Source organism: Brachyistius frenatus, unplaced genomic scaffold, assembly GCF_029030835.1.
Source record: "Brachyistius frenatus isolate BFR_SWC_R1_liver_20210118 unplaced genomic scaffold, ASM2903083v1 Contig_21, whole genome shotgun sequence".
NCBI lineage: Eukaryota > Metazoa > Chordata > Actinopteri > Embiotocidae > Brachyistius > Brachyistius frenatus.
In genome coordinates this window covers 860,684-875,063 of record NW_027210620.1, presented here as the reverse complement: position 1 = coordinate 875,063, position 14,380 = coordinate 860,684, and the positions used below count along the sequence as shown (strand labels likewise).

Below are 14,380 nucleotides of genomic sequence, written 5' to 3'. Positions count from 1 at the left end.
CTCCGCTGTGTCAGAGGCCAGTAGTAGGTCGTCCACGTACTGTATGAGTGTGGCGCATGGGGGTGTCACTTCTCTGTAGCATTTAGTGTCACTTCTCTGTAGCATTTTTTTTGTTTTTTTTATGTAATGCTCCTTCAATTCTTTGAGTTCCAAGATTTGATGGACTCATCTCAGCTTTGTTATAAATTATTGCAGCTATCATTCGGCTTCTTTACTGTTTTGGCTTACACATCACACACACACACACACACACATGGACAAGTAACACACAGTGACCGTGTGTTGAAGAAAGAACGTCTGAAAGTGTTTGTGCTTTTGCTGATGTGCAAAGTAACATGTCAGTTTTCCGACACACACACACACACACACACACACACACACACACACACACACACACACACACACACACACACACACACACACACACACACACACACACACACACACACACACACACACACACACACACACACACACACACACACACACACACACACACACACACACACTCACTAGTACATGCAGAGTGAATTCATATGGTAATACCATCTCCCTCCCCGCCAAGTTGAACCCAGGCCGGAATTACTTCCTCAGTGCTCAAGGTTTAAACATATTTATTTGTCTGTGGGGGGTTGACATAAGAAGGTCATCAGAATAAAAACAAAATCTACCTGAGCTTTGGCTGAACTACTACAGCCCCATCAGGGCTGGAATAATCATCGGTCAATGGAAGTCAGCAGCTGCCTTTGGCCTGACTCAAACCAGGAACCCTCCAGTCTCAAAAAAACACATCATATATAAAAGAAAAAATAGACGTCATGTCACCAAACTTTCATCACAACCTGGTAAATGTTTCAGTTGGTACACGTAAGGTCGGGGTGTCAATTACTGAGTATCAAACTGTGACAGCAAGTTCAGTTAAATAAAATGATAGCTATTTTAGAAGAGGTCAAATCATTTCTTCAAAAATAGTACCTTCATAAGACAAAAAACAAAACTGAGAGACATAATCAGTGGTTTACCGGATTAAAGATAATTACTTTTTGTCATTAAAACAAGGTCTCTTCTCTCCACCTTCATGTACTGTATCCAATCCATAGTTTAGCCACATGCATAAGTTAATTGATGATGCAATAACCACTGATAATGGTGGCACATGTTAACAAAAAGCTAATGGCACCCAATGTAAGCAGTGATAACATTAATCTCTGAGACATTAGTAGGGATCTTCGACCATTATATGTAACTTATACTGTAGCAGTAACAAACAGGCCGGTCACAATAATTACATAATTGCCTGATTGCAATAATCTAAGCCAACCGAAACCATTTTGCATAATCGTTAGCAAACAATTCTGAGTGAAACCGACAGAAATGTTATATTTCCATCAGTATTTCCCCGTCGTTTTCCACCATTTGTGGTTTGACTGGCGGCCCTTTAATGACGTCATCTTGTTGCGCCTCCTTCTTCTGCTGTGGTTTAGTGGCACATGTGTGAAGAATGATCTGAAGAAGCTTTACTTCAAATTTTTGATATCATGGATTTAGTTGCAAAGCTAAATACCACAGCCAATAAATGGCTCCTCTTCTTTATAAGATACAGTGGCATAAAATCGATAGAAAAATACAATTAAATCGTTAATCGTAATTATTTTAGGGACAATTCATCGTCAACTGAAATTCCATGAGCATGGCACGAGTAAATGGACTAATTAACTAACGGCAATTCAAAACTGTATGGTAAAGTGATGCATCATGAGTTTTCCTAAAGATTATTCTGGAAAAGATGTAGATGGAAAAAAAAAAAAAACAGACTTAGAAATGCGTAAGACAGGTTGGCAGAGAGTCAGTGCACCAACAAGAAAAGCTGCAACACGTCCATAAAGATGCCAATACTCTGAACGTCACAGGTTCAGGATAAATAACGTGAGCACGTCCATCCAGAGACGTTGCTCTGATGTCTGGACAGGGGTCTTACTCCCTCTGCTGATGCGTCTCCTGTTCCCACACATGTGGGTTTTGGAGGGGCCCGACTCGGGAGGTTTGCGGCTGGTGTGGAACCCAGAGTGCACTAATCTATTTCCTGCACTTGTTATGGTTTCTCCAGCAAGGCCCGGAACATTCCTGGAGGTGAGCTCGGTGCTGGGGAGTCCGAGGCTGGAGCCAGCTGTGTCAGCACAGCCGGGGCTCGGTTTGGTCCGGCGCGTCTCACTGGCAAAGAGCGTTTCCCCGGCTTCACAGCCGCCTTCAGCCGCAGTCATAATGACACCTCGCCCGTCACCTCATCCATCCCGGTTAACACGGTTATGTTAACACCAGTGTTTGTCAGGCACCGACACATTCAATACAGACTGTCATGTGATACTCTGCAGTGCGTTTGTCAGGATGTCTGATGAGGACTTTTCTGCACTTTGCTGTGGTTTCTGCCGTTTTGCAGTGTTGTGTTGTGGGATTCTCAGATTCTGCCTCTTAGTTCTTTCCTAAAACTGCGCGGCATTTTGTGATCACTTAATACTGTTGTGAAGTGTACAATTCCTTTTTCTCTGTCTGCCATAACCCTGTCAAAACTTTCCTTTGGCCTCAAGACATTACAGTCAGCATGCCTTCGCAAACACATTTATTATGCATGGGTGAGCGGCACATGTGTGTCTGACTTTCCCTGGATTGTGCTTTTCTCTTTGCTGCTAGTGTTTGCATTTTGTCTCACGTGATTCTCATAATCCACCAGTTTATAGTTCTTTACTAGCAGCTACAGAGACACGATTTTCCCTCAAGAGATGATGAAAGTAGGGCTACATAAGAGGGAATAAATGACATTGAGCTCGCATTCATCAGGTGAACACAAACAACACTCCAAATTAATAGGAATGTTATTGCATAAGACTAAAAAGGTGATAATATTGTGTTTACAGCTTATTTCTGCTTAAGAGAGGCTGAGGCAGGTTTAACTTAAGTACTTCATTGTGAGCTTCTCCTGCAGAGGCTCCAGACGCAGAAGTGTAAACCTGCGCGAGCATGCAGCGGGTTAACACCTGTTGGAGCTTTGCAGACAGAGATGGGAAAACACTTACTGGAGGCACCTGCTAGAAAAAGGGCAGACTAAGCAATAAAACACACGTTTTTTTTTTCTTTTTTTCTTTCAGTTTAAAGGGCTTGTCTTGTAAAAATCTGCCAAAATTGGCTTGTGTTTTAACTCTTCATGGTGAAATCACAAGTGCGGCGTGGAGGCAGAGCAGTTCACGATATGTTAGTAGGAGCAGAACGCAATTCATAAGGCGCTAAAGTTATTTTCAGTCACCTTTTAAGCACACAGTGGCACAAATCAAACCTGATGTAGATTTCTCGCCACATCTGTGCTTGATTAGTTGTGATCTTCTGTGTCACTCCTGTCGCTTGCTGGCTAATTGTGCTCGTCCAGGATTAACTGAGGTGTTTGATGTTGTTCTGTTTCTTTATTCCATCTGGTATGGATGAAACGAGCTCATGTGTCATTGCTGTGAAATATTTTTTTAAGTTCCAATTCTTCAATGATTCAATGTTTTGTCTCAAACGTTCAAACCCACAAGCTTTGAAGAGTTTTCTTCAAAGCCCCCAGAGAGCTTTGAAAACTCCTCAAAGCAGAAAGAAAAAAAAGAAAGAAATTAATGTGGTGACAAAGACAAAGAGGGTAATTAAGTGTGCGTGTTTGTGTGAATTAGAGCAAGAAAAATGTAGGCAGACACTACAAATTATATCACCCAATGTGACAGCCACAAACGATGAAGTATAACGCAAAAAATTTGAAAAATAAAATCAGATGCCGGCTCGAGGCTTTTACAGCAGCTTCACGTCCTCCGTGTCATATGCAAGACTTGGACTCATTTTTTTGTCCGTGTACGGAGAGGGGAGTAAGACTGATGGCTGAGGGTGTAAATAAAAAGACGATGTGCGCTCCTCAAGTCTGGTTTTGGGAGAACCTCACACCACAAGACAGATGGCAGGAGAGATAACGCATAGATGCTGAATGAGCAGTGGGAGCAAGGGGCGCTGGGCGGGAGGGTATTTTATCCCAGGACGTGGGAAGGGAGGGAAAAGGAAGTGGGAGAAGGTGGAGGAGATGCAGCCGGTTAAAAGAGAGGAGCAGGAAGTGGATGGATGGGTTCGGAGGAGCGTGAGAGGAGCTGTTTGTGAGGAGATAAGGGTTCGCCAGTGTGCGATTGTAGATAATGAAGGGGAGGGAGTTGTAACTGCATACCATCCAGCTGGATGTGTTAACCTGAAGCACAAACTACATACCTTTTGACAGTAAAACATGTATACAATTGTACATTTTCTGTAGTTTGTCACAGACTTCACTCAGACATTTTCGCCCCATCTTATCTCTGTTATAATTCAACCCTTTCAAGCTGGAATCCCACTGAAACGTCTGCATGTGATGAAAAGCATGTGATGGGAAATAGCTGCGAACCGCAGAGGAATGAACGCATCATTTTTCTTTTGCCTCGAGTCTTCAACAGTATATTCAGTGAGCACGTTGCAATTGTGTATGTCAATTTAATGCTACTTTATACTAGGGCTGCAAAAAAACAACAGTTTTTATTATCAAATAATCTATTCATTGTTTTCTTGATTAATCGCTCAGCTGTTTCAGTCTATAAAATGTCAGAAAATGAGAAAAATATTTTTTATATTCAGTTAATTATCATGGAGAACTAACAGGGACCAGAACATATTCATATTCAACAGGCTGGAATCAAAGAATGTTATAATTTTTTTTGCTATTGTTGTTCCACAGAACATGTGGCCGTGATCGTATAGTGGTTAGTACTGTGCGTTGTGGCTGCAGCAACCCCGGTTCGAATCAGGGTCACGGCATAACCTGTTAAAGATCATTTATTATGTTGCTGCTCCAGTCTCTGCTTCATTTATCATGGATTAAACTGGGGAATTCAGACATATTTTCCTGCATTAGGCTCACAGCATTGATCACATTCTCAACACTCATTGGCCAATTACTAAACCAACTGTTACGACTCATTGTTGTGAGAACAAAGGTCCCCCTTAAGCTTCTATTTCACAGGGCTAGTGGCGCAATGGATAACGCGTCTGACTACGGATCAGAAGATTCTAGGTTCGACTCCTGGCTAGCTCGACAAAATTTTAACTTACTCCATGTGCAACATTTACACAAGCTTTATATCCTAAGACAATTACATATAAAAGGACCTATTCGTCTCTTAAAACCCTACCTGCACATACCAATTACAGCCATTCAAACTTTTGGTCAACTTATTAGAGACTAATTTATATTCAAAAGAAAAATATGATCCCAGTGAAACATACACAACGGTACCTGATAAAACATCCACAGAACTGGACTGCCCTTGGACACATCATTTAGGAAACACAAACAGATAACAGAGGTAAGTTTGATATTCAGAGTTTATAATGTGACGACAAAACAGCATCTGCAGATCCTGTTAAGGAGACCGTGTGGCCGTGATCGTATAGTGGTTAGTACTCTGCGTTGTGGCCGCAGCAACCCCGGTTCGAATCCGGGTCACGGCATGACCTGTTAAAGATCATTTAGTTATGTTGCTGCTCCAGTGAAACTGGACAATTCAGGCACATTTTCTGGAAAGAAGCCTTTTAATTGTCCAACTCAACCAGTCAAATGATCACGTTCTCAACACTCGACCAAATGAGGTGTTAGTGAACTATTCTGAGAGGAAAGCTGCCCCTTAAATCTGACCTCTGCCAGGCAAGTGGCGCAATGGATAACGCGTCTGACTACGGATCAGAAGATTCTATGTTCAACTCCTGACTAGCTCAATAAATCTTTAATTTACTCTGTTTTATGAGATTCTTGCCACCACTAATTGTCATTCAGTGTTCATAAAGTCCCGGTTTTTCTTTCTGTGTTATTTTGATTGAAAAGAAATATGTTGCAAAAAATACACAGTAGCAGACAAACCATCTGTGGCGCTTGACTGTCACACGCATCATTTGTGAAAGCCAAACAGATAAAAGTTGATAATGTGTGAAAACAACAGTGTCACCAGATGACATTCAGGAGAACATGTGGCCGTGATCGTGTCGTGGGTAGTACTCTGCGTTGTGGCCGCAGCAAACCCTGTTCGAATTGTGGTCACGGCATTACTGTTGAACATTTAGTTAAGTTGCTGCTCAAGTCTCTGCTTCATTTATCATGGATTAAACTGGGGAATTCAGGTATTTTCCTGAATGAGGCCTGTTATTGTCCAACTCCACCAGTTGGATAATGTCCTCATTACTTGTTGAACAGTTACAGTCCAAGAAACCTGTCACCAACATCTGGGTGGTATAGGGCTAGTGGCGCAATGGATAACGCGTCTGACTACGGATCAGAAGATTCTAGGTTCGACTCCTGGCTAGCTCGACAAATCTTTAACTTGCAACATTTCTACGAGATGTATATCCCAAGACAATTACATATAAAAGGACCTATTCATCTCTTAAAAACCTACCTGCACATACCATTTATAGCCACTCAAACTGTTGCTCACCCATTTGTGTTATTAGAGACTAATTTATACTTAAAAGAAAAATATTATCCCAGTGAAACATACACAACAGTATCTGATAAAACATCCACGGAACTGGACTGCCCTTGGACACATCATTTAGGAAACACAAACCGATAACAGAGGTAAGTTTGATATTCAGGGTCACAGCATAACCTGTTAAAGATCATTTATTACGTTGCTGCTCCAGTCTCTGAAACTGAGTGAAACTGGGCAATTCAGGAATATTTTCCTGAAAGAAGTCTATTATTGTCCAACTCAACTGGTCAATTGATCACATTGTCAACACTCGTTGGCCAATTACAATACCAGCTATCACAATGCATTGCTGTGAGAGCAAAGCTCCCCCTTAAACCTGTGGTTTACAGGGCTAGTGGCGCAATGGATAAAGCATCTGACTACGGATCAGAAGATTCTAGGTTCAACTCCTGGCTAGCTCGATGAACCTTTAACCAAACCCATCCTGTATATCTTCTCTAAGTACTGTGGATTCCAGGACAGTTAAATATAAAACAAGCTCCTCTTTCAACATGTCTCTGAACACTCACCACTCCCGTGGTAACAACTCATTACTGTCATGCAGAGTTGGTCGTGTACATTATCCTGCAGATTATTTATATTGGTCAGACTTTGATGTGAGGCATCCACTTCTGCTCTTCCATATTATGCCTGTCGGCCTGGTTAATGCCCTCATCCTTCAAACTCAACGTTTCCAACGTACCCTTTTTGTTAAAATTCAATCCATGTAACCCAAATCACATCACTTGAATGTTTTTTCTTTAACCCTGATAAACCTACTTCAGACTCATAGTAGACTTCATACAACTATTTCAAAGGCTGAGTTGTTCACGGCTAGTTATTTGAGGATGTCTTTCATTACTGAACAGTGAGGCAAGAAAATATATGGTTTTGATATCACAGTCAGTTCTGAGAGACCCAGTAAACTTCTGTCCAAACTTTCCACCCCCTCCCTCTGTCTCTCTCGCTCTCTGTTATCCCTTCATTAAGCAGAATAAAACAGCGGTAACATGACTCCGGGCGCTGAATGTGAAGAGCAGGCGTCGATCGGTGATGTTTTTGCCAGAACAACACATGTGCTGGTAGTTAGCTGCTACTTTCAATCTGGCCTGTGATCGTCCGTGTGTCGGTGACTTTTCTGACTCACCTTTAAGAGTGAGGAAAAGCAGTGTGTTCCCCCTCCAGCTCTCACACACCATAATATCCACGGTGTCCTTGACGTGACCCACACGCTGATGTCAGGCGGGGTTTCTGGAGTTCAGCATGGCCTCTGCTGAGTGCGTCTCAGGGGTATTCAAACAGGGGGTCTGCGTCATTGATGTAGTAATTAAATAAAAGAATAGCAGAGCTATTGGAAGTCTTTCCAGGACACCTGTGTTCCTTTAACGCCTCCCGTGGAAAGGCTTAAAGTTCAGTTTTGGCGAGCTGCAGCTCTTTGTTCTGCAGCAAACACGCTTGCACATTAGAGCTTACATTTGTATTCCCTGCGGTGTTTGTGTGCATTTGCTTGTGCATATGTGAGTTCAGCCCTAGAATAACACACAACATCTCACTTATGTGTTACAAACTGATACTTTTATGTGTGCGAGTCTCTTGTGTCCACCAGCATCTAAGATTTCTCCAGAACGTCCGGCAGCAGAACACACAGGCGCACTTTTACAATGAAGTTGGGGATTCTAATTTCTTCTCTTTTTTAGTATAAGTAATAAAGACTCCTAAATCTGTTATTCACCGTCCAAAATGTTAATGAAAGGGGGGGGGAAAGGAGTGTGAGGGTTGCCAAGATCAACCCACAGCTTCCTGATTTGCAAAAGGGAGTTGAAGCGGAGAAGAACAGTGTTCGGCTCCAAAACCCTGTCAGATACATAATGACTATCACATTTTCCATGTGTGGCTCAGTCTGCAGACAGATGGAATTCACTAAATTCATTTTCTGGCATCTTTCCACAATGCTTATCATGCATGCATGTTTAATTAATTCATTAAAAAAACACTAAATTATAGTACATTTCTGTTATTCCTCGTGCCGTTTCTGCAACTTGTTCCACTTTGAGGTAAAGCGTCTCTGAACGTGGAGATGTTGCTGTTCACAATTGTGTGTATTCAGTAACTCCATATGTTCAGTGATTCTAACTTTCCATATAAGGTCGCGCAGTTTAAGAATTTGCCCTAAAATGAGTAAGGGTTTACAGATGTCTGCTAACATGGTAGTTTAGACCAATTTTTTGACCAGCGAGCCCTCTAACACTTCTATGTATGCACATGGGCTAAATAAAAAGATTTATCGAGCTAGCCAGGAGTCAAACCTAGAATCTTCTGATCCGTAGTCAGACGTGTTATCCATTGCGCCACTAGCCCTGCAGACTGCACAGCAGTGCTTTGTTCTCACAACAATGCATCGTAATAGCAGGTATTGTAATTGGGCGACAAGTGTTAAGAATGTGATCAATTGACTGGTCCATTGTGACTGGTCAGTAAGAGGAAAATATGCCTGAATTATCCAGTTTTAATCCATGTAAACTGGCTGCAGTAACTCAAGTAAAAGGTGGTTAACAGCTTGTGCCGTGACCCGGATTCGAACCGGGGTTGCTGCGGCCACAACGCAGAGTACTAACCACTATACGATCACGGCCACATGTTCTCCTGAATGTAATCTGTTGTTTCGACACATTGTCAACTTTTATCTGTTTGGCTTTCATAAATGATGTGTGTGACAGACAGTTAAGTGCCACAGACAGTTTGCACATATTTTTTGCACAAATAACATATTTCTTTTCAATAAATATCCATTTTTACCTCTGTTATCTGTTTGGCTTTTATAAATGATAAGTCTAAGACAGTTCAGTTCCACGGATGATTTATCAGGTACTGTTGTGAATGTTTCACAGTCCTAATGTTTGTCTTTTAAATAAGAATTTCTGTCTCATAACACAAAGACTTTATGAACACTGTGAGTTACTGTAATTGGTAGTTGTGGGGATCTTTAAGGACATGTTGAGAGCACAGTAAGAGCTCACAGAGCATATTGTGGGATACACAGAATGTAGAAAAGGTGTACAGGACATGTTGGACATGGACTAAGTTAAAGGTTCATCGAGCTAGCCAGGAGTCGAACCTAGAATCTTCTGATCCGTAGTCAGACGCGTTATCCATTGCGCCACTAGCCCCATGGAAAACATCATCAGGTGGCAATAGCTTTTATTGTAACAGGCCAACAAGTGTTGCGAATGTGGTCAATTGACTGGTCAAGTTAAAAAAAATAATAGGCCTCATGCAGGAAAGATTTCTAAATTGCCCAGTTTCAATTAATGTAAAATGATGCAGAGACTGGAGCAGCAACATAACTAAATGAGGCTTGACGTGTTATGCTGTTGCCCAGATTTCAACTGGGGATGGTGTGGCCACAACGCAGAGCCTCAACAATGTTGTGTCAACACATTATGAACTCTGACTATCAAACTTACCTCTGTTACCCGTATGACTTTCATAAATGATGTCTGTCAAAAGACAAGTTCATTTCCACAAATACTTTATCAGGTACTATTGTGCATGTTTCACAGTCATAATGTTTGTCTTTTGAGTATAAATTACTGTCTAATGACACAAAGAGTTCATGAACAGTGTGAGTTATTGTAATTGGTAGTTGCAGGCATCTTAAAGGACATGTTGAGAGCACAGTAAGAGTTCCTTCTATATGTAATTATTGTGGGATACACAGTATGTAGAGAAGGTATACAGGACATGTAGGACATGGACTAAGTTAAAAATTCATTGAGCTAGCCAGGAGTCGAACCTAGAATCTTCTGATCCGTAGTCAGACGCGTTATCCATTGCGCCACTAGCCCCATGTAATGCACTATGTATATATACGTCATATATTAAAAAGATTCATATTACTGAACTTGTGATGAAATATATTATTTTGTTGAAGTAATGCAATAGATGAGACTGCGTTCACTTTCAAAGCATTTTGTTACCTTTTTCTGCGTAGCTCACGTTGGTGGAGCTTTAAGAATAGGTGACAAGGGCCAAGTAGTGTGAACAGTTTGTGGTAATCAGATTTTGATCGTTTGGTGTAATCAAACAATCACATTGGATCACCGATGATGCCCTGAGCATCACAGATTCAGTTCCTCTAACCTCCAGAGAGGAGTTTCCTCTGCAGCACTTCTTCTAAATCGCTCTAAACAAACAGTTTTGTCGAGTAATTTAAATTCATTGTCTGGTGTTAATTACTGCTTCCAGTCAGTGGTATCGCCTTCGTGTGATTCACAACCCAGATGTAAGACAGGCCCTGTCGACGCAGTCCTGACTGCGGGCTGCTCGGCGGTAGAAGAGCGTGCTCCCCTCATGTCTGGAGTGTGTCTGTCTAAACAGGGTTCAGCAGGAAAACTCCGCTCTTCTTCCTGACCAGGAGGGCATGCTGTCATTAAGACTGACATGCCGCACCCCCGCATCCGACCGCAGATGTGGTGGGCCACCCAGAAGACACTGCAACACCCATGATGCAGCATCAACACGAGGCATTCCCATTGTTTCCCATCAGTCTGTGGACCTGCTCCTCTTTCCATTTTCATCTTGTTGATTTTGGAGGTTTCTCAGCAGTTGGAGGAAACGTGTATAATTTTGTAATTGAACGATCTGCATTTTCTCTGAATTACCGTGGCGAGCAGTTCACACGTGTCCATTCAGAAGTTTCCACCCAGTGATGAATTCATATTTTGATCAAGTTTTCTTCTCCACAATCAACTATTACTTGTACACACTGTATAATATAATTATTCTACTTTACTAATGTGGAATTCTAAGACTATATATAAGACAGATATAACCACCATCTACATCCGCATCACAGTATTGCAAATTCGCATGAAAGTCAAATTGTATATCCGAATTAAAACTAAGCTCTTTTAAAGCTCGACAGTCGTATTCATGTTTTTTTTTTTTTAAATTTTCTTACAGCCCTTCATGTTCTCTCAAAGCCACTCTTAAATGATAGAGCTTCTTATTACACAAACCCTAAAATCACAGAGCGGCTTATTCCACGATGACCATAATGTCATACAGACTACGCCACAAGCAACACTGAAGGTAGCGTCGGAGAGGAAACATGTTCCTTCGCTGGCTGTCGGAGAACACAAGGCGTGTGTCGGTGAAGACCATGTCCTCTGGCACACGGCTGAGTCAGCGGTGGATGTGGTAAATGTGGTGATGAGTTTGGCTGATGTGGGCACGGTCTGTAACAGAGTTGTTCCACTGAGATTTTCACAACCAGTTTCCTGTCAAGTGTGCCAGATATCCACATGGCTCTTTTAACTCCTGGAAGGTTTGATCCTGCAGCACCTCAGCCAAACAGGAAGTGGAGTCGAGCACATTTACATGTCAAGACATTGTTTCAGGTGGACACGGAGCACTAAGAGAGAAAAATCTGAACAGTCGTCTTGTCTTTCTTTCTTTCTGGTCACTTTTGGTTGTTATTTATTGTGAGTTTTATTCGCTACCGGTTTTTGTTTTTTTACATTGCGATGTATTATGTTTCGTACAGATGACAGATTATGATTATGATTATGATTATCAGCGTCAAAATTGGACACAAAACATTGTCCTGATATATTCTGCACTGATTAAACTACATCCCAATGGGTCCTTATTGCAGGCGCAAGGAGCTCTTTTATGTACTGGTGAGTATTATTCTGCTATTGTGCCCCAGCCTGTGACTCTTTCTGAGTTTAGACGGGACATCGTGGTCACATGAATGGTATTGATTGTCACACTTCCTGTTGGGTGCCGCTGAAGAGGGATGAGCAGCCACAACGGAGTGTGATACTTTCTTCTTTGGCTTCTGTTAAGAAGAACCCATCTCAAAACATTTTGTGATTTCACTCCCGTCTGAGATGGAGCCTCTAGTAGACGTTAGAGGAGCTGCATCTTTAGGCAACTGCAGCTGTGGTGGTTGCAGCTTGATTTTACAATCACCTGTTGAGCTTTTTCTTTTTAGTGTCTCTCATCAAAAAGCAATGTGTGGTCTAAGGGAGTTATCTTCCTCATAAAATATTTGCAAAGCTTTTTTTTTTTTTTTTTTTTTGATCATTTGAAAACCTACATTGTTTATATCCATGTGTGCAGCTTGTTTCTTGTTGTGTTACTGCCCCTTGTAAATCAGTGTAAAACCACTGCTGGAAACATGCAGCGTCTCTGACAACATGCATGGGAACGAGCAAAATCCCCAAAAATGACTCTACAGTGTAACAACAGGCATTTTTTGCAGTGCAGTGTTGTTTTGAGGCATCTTGTATGCAGAATTGACTTCATCTAATTACATAAGTCGTAAGGTGTAACGGTATATATTAGGTTTATTAGCTGATAAATAAAGAGTTTGACAATGCAGACAAAAAAAATGCCCAAATAGTAAACGACAAGTGTCTTTTGTAAGATGCTTTCATTTCCCATGTGAATTTCTAAAAGTATCTACAAAAACCACCAGTCAGAAAAAAGGTTATGCCAAAAATACCATTTAGTGGTTTATTATCCCAGCTGCTTATCAGAGGGAGAACGTCACATTATTTATTTTATTTAAATTTTTTCCCATCTGGTGGCGCTCAGTTGTTTATATTTCTCTGAAGTGCTTGCCAGCTCTCCGTCGGCAGTCTTTGTAGTGGGTTTCACATTTTGACTGGCACCTGAAGCCGCCAGCAGGAGACCTGGTTTGAGGTGGATAACGTCGATCAGATCAGGTTTTAGAGGCAGAAATTCGGTTCCAGATTGTCTGTTTTTCTTGTGTCGCCAGGGGAGTACGAGGCAGTTCCAAACATTTTATGCTGATATTATTAACTGCTGCACTTTGTGATCATTTCTTGCAGCAAGACAAACAGCCTTTGAATTGTGTCTTTCAGTGGATGAAGTATTTCCCGTGTTTTTCTTGTCCTGCTTTCCTGTACTCTCACTTTGAACTCACTTTTCTTTCTGCTGATGGTGCTGTATTTCTTTCAAAGTTGAGCGTAGGCAGGCTATCAAATTCTGGATGCTAATGTGACGGTCATTAACCAGTGGGCCACACACACACACACACACACACACACACACACACACACACACACACACACACACACACACACACACACACACACACACACACTTACTAGAGAGCTGCAACGTTTGGAGTGCTTAAGCTCTGATGTTTTGCTTTGTAACTAAAACCCAAGTCACTCCGCGGGCCCCAAATCCCCGAGCTGAGTAAGGCCATTCCCGCTCCCCGCTCCATTGTTGATGAAATTTTCTGAAAAGACGACCGGTTTGTGTAACTGCAGCAAGCGCTGAGTCTGTGCAGGGCCGAGTGGGGCCCTCTGGGCTCGGCGGGGACGGGGGGGCAGTAGATACCGTGGACGCTGCCACAGCCTGAGCGCCTGTCTGACCGCAGCTCGTCTGAAAACATTTTAGAAGTGTTTATTTCTCTACGTTTACTATCAGTAGGAGACATCATTACGGTAGGATGAGGAGAGGGCAGTTTGGCCTTCTCGTTTTTCTTCGGAGGCCGGTGTCATTTTTATTGCAAGATGATCTCAGTAGAGTTAATGAGGTTCATTTTTGCACTGACGTTGCACTTATGGACTTTTTTTTGGATAACCGTTGAATCTTTGGGGGTCACATAATGACAAACTTCTGCTCCACTGACCTGTTTGGTGTCTTTAAGCTCACTGTTTTGGGTTTACAGTCCACACGCGTGCTCTCATCAACCCCACTTCCAGCTGCAGTAGGCAGCTGACTCAACTCTTCTTGCTTTTCTGTTTGTTTCCCATTGGGCGAAAGTCATGGACAGTACT

General features: G+C 42.0%; 1 protein-coding gene and 6 non-coding genes across 8 annotated transcripts in view; 4 read left to right on the top strand and 3 right to left on the bottom strand.

Moving 5' to 3' along the window:
• LOC138619677 (collectin-12-like) overlaps positions 1 to 14,380 on the top strand; it is a 42,230-nt gene that overhangs the window by 6,179 nt on the left and 21,671 nt on the right. The gene's annotated exons all lie outside the window — the stretch shown is intronic.
• trnar-acg (transfer RNA arginine (anticodon ACG)) lies at positions 5,059 to 5,131 on the top strand. The gene has a single exon. It is a non-coding gene; the product is annotated as a tRNA-Arg (tRNA).
• On the top strand, positions 5,476 to 5,547 carry trnah-gug (transfer RNA histidin (anticodon GUG)). The gene has a single exon. It is a non-coding gene; the product is annotated as a tRNA-His (tRNA).
• Positions 6,325 to 6,397, top strand: trnar-acg (transfer RNA arginine (anticodon ACG)). Its single transcript has one exon. It is a non-coding gene; the product is annotated as a tRNA-Arg (tRNA).
• On the bottom strand, positions 9,121 to 9,192 carry trnah-gug (transfer RNA histidin (anticodon GUG)). Its single transcript has one exon. It is a non-coding gene; the product is annotated as a tRNA-His (tRNA).
• trnar-acg (transfer RNA arginine (anticodon ACG)) lies at positions 9,655 to 9,727 on the bottom strand. Its single transcript has one exon. It is a non-coding gene; the product is annotated as a tRNA-Arg (tRNA).
• trnar-acg (transfer RNA arginine (anticodon ACG)) lies at positions 10,333 to 10,405 on the bottom strand. Its single transcript has one exon. It is a non-coding gene; the product is annotated as a tRNA-Arg (tRNA).